This window comes from Vespa crabro, chromosome 14 (genome assembly GCF_910589235.1).
Source record: "Vespa crabro chromosome 14, iyVesCrab1.2, whole genome shotgun sequence".
Classification (NCBI taxonomy): domain Eukaryota; kingdom Metazoa; phylum Arthropoda; class Insecta; order Hymenoptera; family Vespidae; genus Vespa; species Vespa crabro.
Genome location: NC_060968.1, coordinates 2,536,643 through 2,544,142, shown reverse-complemented (window position 1 = coordinate 2,544,142; position 7,500 = coordinate 2,536,643). Strand labels below are relative to the sequence as shown.

General features: G+C 35.5%; 2 protein-coding genes across 13 annotated transcripts in view; one reads left to right on the top strand and one right to left on the bottom strand.

The window, feature by feature from the left end:
* Positions 1-7,500, top strand: part of LOC124429198 (glutathione S-transferase D1-like) — a 49,613-nt gene that overhangs the window by 15,547 nt on the left and 26,566 nt on the right. The window lies entirely within an intron of this gene.
* Positions 1-7,500, bottom strand: part of LOC124429197 (acid sphingomyelinase-like phosphodiesterase 3b) — a 36,662-nt gene that overhangs the window by 27,719 nt on the left and 1,443 nt on the right. The window lies entirely within an intron of this gene.

The following is a 7,500-nucleotide window of genomic DNA, read 5'->3' as shown; positions in this document are numbered from 1 at the left end:
GCGCGTAGCAAAGACAAATACGACTGGCAGGTAATGAACGTAAATTTGTTCGGCGAACGTTGCCGCAATAAACTGGTAAATGTGAAATGGAGAAAAGGGAGAAGGGTGAAGTTAGAGAAAAGGTCTCGTGCACGACGCGGAACGATCTTTATCTTGGCTATAAAAGGGAACACGGCTGGCTTGGTGCTGGGTATGGCTTCGTGGTGGGATCGTTGGAAACCGAAACTTCTTGTTTCCATTACACGATAGAATACTTCGTATAACGTTGATATTGGATAATTGAGCGTCGTATAAAGACGTTGAAAGTTATCATAATGAAGGAGCAATTTTGTACATAGACATTTATCTACGTACGGATCGTATAATCGATACATTAATCATAAATATCATCGAGTAATATAATGTTTAACGTAAACGTTACATTATAATTTCATTTTCTTAGATCAATGTAATCGAATAAAATAAATTGAGAACGTAAAAAATTAATAAATTTCTCATTGACATTTGATCATTTTGATTCATTTTTAAAACTAAACGAACGTATCTAATATTGATTAGTATTTTTTCTCATTTGAAAACTTTTTTCTAGATTGAATGGTAATTGGGTAGTAGTGTAGTGAGATGAGGAGGGAAGAAAGGAAAGGAAGGGATGGTCGGGGGGGGGGGAGGGAGGAAAAAAAAAAAGAAAAAAGAAAAGAAAAAAGGTTTCATATAAGCGAACACGCACGAAAACGCACGTACGTATAATATTCAAAATACAAAAAGGGAAAGCTCTATTTGAAGGTTTTCAAGCGAGTAAAGAGAGAATAAACTCCCTGGGACCCGTGGAGAGGATTATGCCTTCATCCAAAATGCGTCAATCAAACTGGAAGATTATGTGCCGTGGGAGGCCGGTAACTCAAGTTTCTCTCCAAGTACTCGTTTCAATTGTACGTGCAAAATGGAGGCGCAAAAGTTTATGGACACATTGTGCGGCGGATGGCTGAAGAAGTTTCGAGAGTTCGGGCTGACACGTACCGCGGATAATGCAGTGAAATTTCGAGTTGGTACATCAGAGCGTTAGGTACTATCGCGTTAGGTACTCTGCTACGAGTGATTATTACTTCTCTCTCTCTCTCTCTCTCTCTCTCTCTCTCTCTCTCTCTCTCTCTCTCTCTCTCTCTCTGTCTCTGTCTCTTTTTTTATGAGAACGTTCGAGTTAATTATCGATTTTCTATAAAGGAAGAGATCCTTAGAATCCATGAAACATTACTAATAATTTTTATTCATCATAATCATCATCATTATTATCATCATCTTCATCATGTTTTTTTCTTCTTCTTCTTCTTCTTCTTCTTTAGCTTTCTTTTCATGAGGAGGAAAACGTAATTATCCTTGGAGAAAGGGTTACATCGTGCTAACGATAACGATCTCGCGTGACTCTAGCGAGTGAGAAGATACAAGAAAACGTCGCAAAATTAAAACCAAACAAGAAGAGAGAAAGAATGAAAGGTAAAAGAAAGGAAAAGAAAGAAGAGGAAGTTAAAATAGAAGAAGAAGAAGAAGAAGAAGAAGAAGAAGAAGAAGTGAAAGAACAAGAAGAAGAAGAAGAATGGCGAATAGGGAATGGAAAAGTCGAGCAATTATCCTTACCGGGCGTAGCTCCGGTGTATTTGCCTTCTCGCGCGAATCGATTTCGTGGTTACGCCAATATTGGACGTATCGCGTATAAGAATAAAGAATGAAAAAAAAAAAAAAAAAAAAAAAAAAAAAAAAAAGAAAGGATTGTAAAAGTAGAGCGTGAAGTTAGGATGAGAGGATAGAAAAAGGAGAGAGAGAGAGAGGGAGAGAGAGAGAGAAAGGAAAAAAGGGAAAAATATATCGCGCGATCTCGATCGGTTCGATGGTGTTAATTCCTATCTCGAACACGTACTGCACACACCCTGTTACGGTTCTTTTTCCCTGCGAATTTATTCCTCGGACGTGGTTGGCATAGCGACAACTGTATGCTTGAGATTTACGTGACCCTTCTACGCGCTCGCGCGTACACACTAACCGTGAATTTTCTTTTACTCTTATTTTCTTCCCTTCGTTCTAGCAATTCTAGCCTTTCGTTCGTCCTGTGCCTTTCCACGCTCGATAATTAATGGAACTCTCTCTCTCTTTCTCTCTCTCTCTCTCTCTCTCTCACTCACTCTCTTTCTATCTCACTCTCACTCTCTTTCTCTCTCTCTCTCTCTCTCTCTCTCTCTCTCTGTCTATATATATATATATATATATCTATCTCTATCTCTTACTAGTAGAAGACGTCTCCGAAAGACGTCGAGATATATCTTGAGCTATGATTTACCGTACGAGTCACGATGCTTTATCTTACGTACGTCTCTTACGCGAGAGAACGCGTTTGCAACGTCTGAATTTCCACACCTCGGACACGTACGGTCGGCGTTTATACACGTATATCTCGAAATAATTTCACCGTGTCAGCCTGTTTCTCTTGCTATTTGCGTCTACGTATGTAGGTATATAGGTATGTAGGTATGTATTATATGTACGTACGTTACGTACGTACGTATTCATGTACGTATGTATATACGTATTTCTGTAATGCTCTAGGATCTTCGAAATTGCTTCGGAAGTCACGAGTCCGACTAATTTCGAAGAACTTCTCTCTCGCTCTCTCTCTCTCTCTCTCTCTCTCTCTCTTTCTCTCTCTCTCTCTCTCTCTTTACAACGATGCCTTTTAACCACAAACGAAATCATGGACGCAAGTTTTGATCTTGTTCCGCTTCTCGTTAAATGGATTTGCATTCGCATAGTCGAAATATTTTGTTTTCTCTTTTCTTTACTTTTTCTTTTTTTTTATTACTTTTTTTTTTTTTCTTCCTTATCAAAGAGTTCGCATCTCGTTCCGTGTTTGTTCTTCATTTTTTTCTTCTTTTTTTATTTTTTTCTTTTTCTCTTTTTTTTTTCGTTCCTTTTCTTTTTTAAATTATTCCGAAAAGTAATTGCTTTTCATGAGCCAACGAATAAACTCTTCCTCTCATAATATCGTTTTGCCGTTTTTAAAAACAAAACGAGCATTCTCTCTCATGCGAATATAATATATTAACTCGAAGATAAATATATCACGATACAAGAGTAAGTATTTATTATAAAGTAAAGAGAAAAAAGATAGATAGAAAGAGATAGAAAAAGAGAGAGAGAGAGAAAGAGAGATGGTGGTGGGGAGAGAGGGGGGGGAGTAGTTGCCCGAACCATCGAAGGTATATCTCTTGCGACATAAAATTCTTCTATAGTGCCTTGAACTCATAACGATAGGACATTATCTCATCTTGGGGTAATATTTGCATGAGCGATAAATTTCAGAGTCATTTTCTTTATAATGCTACTCGAAGATCGAGTAATAAAGCGCTCAGGCTCGTAAGCTATACGCTTGCTATATAGGTATATATATATATGTGTGTATATGTATGTATGTATATATGTATGTATGCATGTATGTGTGTGTCTACTTACTATAAGACGTGATCATAATTTAAAAAAAGAAAAGAAAGAAGAGAGAAAAAATAGAGGGGAAAAAAAATAAGAGAAACATCAAAAAATAATAGCAACAACATCAACAACAATAACAACAACAACAACAACAACAACAACAACAACAACAACAACAACAATAACACAATGAAAGTTTATAGAAAGGAGGAGAGAAACAAAATAATTTGACGTTTTTATCGAACAATAGGGAAAGGAAAAATAAAGAAAAAAGAAAAAAAAAAACAACAGAGAAAAACAAAAAACAAAGGAAAAAAGAAAAAACCAATGAAAGATTGAATGTTTTTCCAATTTCGTTCGTCCGACTCTTAAGCGTTGAATCCGGCTCTATCTTTCGGTAGGATGCGCACGTTAAAACGTATAACCGGATGAAAGCTCACATAGAAGTGAACAAACGTTGGACACGTCGCTTGACGTTTAGGGTTTACCACTTCTACCTTCAAAATTTATAGCAACTTATATATATATATATATGACTAAATCTAATGCTATATATATATATATAACAATGCTACGTACATATATATATATATATATATATATATATATATATATATATATATATATATATATATATATATATATGGCATTAGGTTGAGAATTGCAGGAATATCCTCCTATCTTTTAGATGGGAAAAAGAAAAAGTAGAATAAGAAAAGAGAGAGAGAGAGAGAGAGAGAGAGAGAAGGGAAAAGAAAATGGGGGGGGGGTTGGGAAAAGCCGAGGGAAGAACGAAGAGGAACGACGAGATGGCGGGGGAGGGGGTGATTTCGAGCTTCACATTTTTCCTTCGAATAGAAAGCTCTAACTTTCCTCGTAAAGTTTTCACGCTCGAACGAGCTTGCGTTAAAATCGACCTGGAAATTATCTATGTATATACATACATACATACATACATACATACATACATACATACATACATATATACATGCATACGTCTGTTCGTAATTTTCGAGTATGGTTAGAACCTAGGCTAATATTCGATCTGTAATAATCCGTAATATTGGGACGAAATTACCTAATTACATATATATACATATATATATATATATATATATATATATATATATATATATCTGCGTGTATTCATTTAGATATTCTGCGATTATCGAGTCGGTTCCAAAGGTTCCGTATAGAAGAAATCTCACAGGTTATTAGTTTACATCGGACTCTCCTGATTTATCCTCATTAGGGAGAAAATTAAAAGCAGATGATGGTGAGAGGAAAGAAGCGATGGGGTGGAGGGGGGGGGGGGGGGGGGGTTAGAGGCAGATGGGGGTTGATGAAAAAAACGTAATACCACCGGTAAAGACAGGAAATTAGTATGCCAGACGAGCGGTAATTAAACTTTTCTCTACTTAAGGTTAAACTACCTGTCAAAATAGTTATACCCATAACTTTTCTACTCGTGTAACTTCATCGTACGACATTTTAATCGTTAAACTTTCTACCAGTCAAAGCAGCTTTTATGAGACGCGGTTGTTTAAATATTAATGTTACTCGGAGAAAGAAAGAAAGAAAGAATGAAAGAAAGAAAGAAAGGATAGGAAGAAAGAAGGAAGGAAAAAGAAAAAAAAAAGAATGAGGTTTACACCATCGTATTTCGAGAATTTCACGTTTTGTTTTATGAGAACCAGCAATGTTATGTGAGGTTTTCAGAAACGAGGATATAGCTACGACGAGTCCCTTTGGAAATAGAAAAATGTTTTCTCTCCTCGTCTTTGAAAAGGGAGAAAGAGAGAGAGAGAGAGAGAGAGAGAGAGAGAGAGAGAGAGAGAGAGAGTGAGGGAGTGAGAGAGTAAGCAAGAAAAAAGTAACTTTATTCGAGTAATACGAGACGGTGATGTTTCACAATAAAGGTAAGCATTAAGACGAGAGAGCTATAACCTATGAATTTTATCATCCATAAAATAAGAATCCAAATCAATAATTCTCTCATAAGTATTAATCCTTTGTATTAGTTCTTTTCTAGTTTCCTAATAATACTCGATTATCTCATTTCTTATCTCACCTGATTCTCACTCTGTTTCGATTTTCTTTACTTTTTTTTTTTCTTTTCGATCTTCCTTTTTATCTTTCCTTCCTTTCGTTCGTTTGTTCGTTCGTTCGTTCGTTCGTTCTTTCCTTCTTTCTTTCATTCTTTTTTTCTTTTTTTTTTCTTTCTTTCTTCGTTGTTTTAACTTCTTAAAAAAAAAAAAAAAATTTCAAACGAGAACGAACGAGCGAACGAACGAATGAAGGAACGAACGAACGAACGAACGAACGACTCTCGTCTACGAAGTAAAAGAAAATTAGTCCTTCTAGGGATGAGTTAAACTTTACTCCAGTTAAGCACGAGCAGAGCAAAAGGGTCAAGAAACGCCCCTAAGGGAAAAGACCAAATGAATGACTAGCACTGTATTTGAATTCAGAGAAAATCCAGCTTAGACCACGTTCACGGGCATCACCCGACGTTAAGTATCTCTAATCAAAGTAGGATCAAAGAGATTTTCCATTTCCTGTAAAATGAATCGGCATAACTTTCTTCGTAGGGGTTTAGTAAAAGAATTTATGTTGAACGAATTTGAAAATGATTCTTATTCTCTCGTATCCATATTATATTCAATAATATTTATCAAATGAACTTTATCTCGCTATCGTTTTAAATCCATCTTGATCTTTCTTTTTGTTTTCCTTTTTTTCCTTTCTTTTCTCTCTCTCTCTCTCTCTCTCTCTCTCTATATATATATATATATATATATATATATATATATATATATATATATCTCTCTTTCTCATTCTCATTCTCATTCTCATTTTCTTGTCAGCCAATGTAGTGCAAAGTAATTAAACGTCTATTCAAAAAAAGAGTAAAACAAAAAGAAAGAAAAAGAAAAAAGAATTACAAAGTATAATAGAACATAAGGGGGGAAAATACGATTTTGATTACAGTATAATGAATTTTTATGTTCAGGATCGGCATTGTTATCGTCATTGTTATCGTCATGATGTTCAAACGAACGATAGTAGAAATGCAAAACTCGATAAGATAACTCTTATAAATAGGAAATGTGTAGATTGTCCGTATACATAAACACAACTCCAATTTTCTCCCTCTCTTTTTTTGGTTTCTCTCTGTTTCCCTTTCTCTCTCTCTCTCTCTCTCTCTCTCTCTCTTTCTCTGTATATATATATATATAAATATTTTTAAGTGTTTATATATATTTATGTGTGTCTGTATATATATATATATGTATGTATGTATGTATGTATGTATGTATGTATGTATGTATGTATGTATGTATGTATGTATGTATGTATGTATGTATTGGTCCACGTTTGACACATACATACATACATTGGAGTAGTTACCGTGGAAACGTAAAGCTATTAATACAAGTTCAAATGTCGAATTATACCGTCGTTCGCGTCATATTATAAATGCGTCAGGAGAAGATTAAAATAAATACTCCTCTTCTCTGTTTACTTTATTGTTGATTTTTTATCTGTCGAATAGTATTCACCAAGTGAATAGAGGTCGGGCGGGAGAAATGGTGAAGGGTCGGGAAGGGGGAGGGGGAGGGGATTCTAGTGGACCCGATTGCTAATGGTACTGCTTTTTCTTTTTTTTCCTCTGAGAAATTTTTATTGCAAAGTCGAGAGTTTCAGAATTTTTTCTCGACGTACCATCGAGATATCGAAACGTCAATGAGTTATGTACGCCATTAGAACGAAGATAAATGGAGATATAGAGAGCGTCAAAGTGTCAGAAAGAGAGAGTGAGAGGAAGGGAGACAAAGAGAGAGAAAGAGATAGAGAGAGATAGAGAGAGATAGAGAGAGAGAGAGAGAGAGAGAGAGAGAGAGGGAAAAAAGAAAGAATATATTTACAAAGATGGACGTAGTATTTATAGTTGATTTGTAAACGTGGATAAAATAGAGGGGTTTTAGTTGGACTCGTAGGAAGATAACGTCGTTGAATGGCATT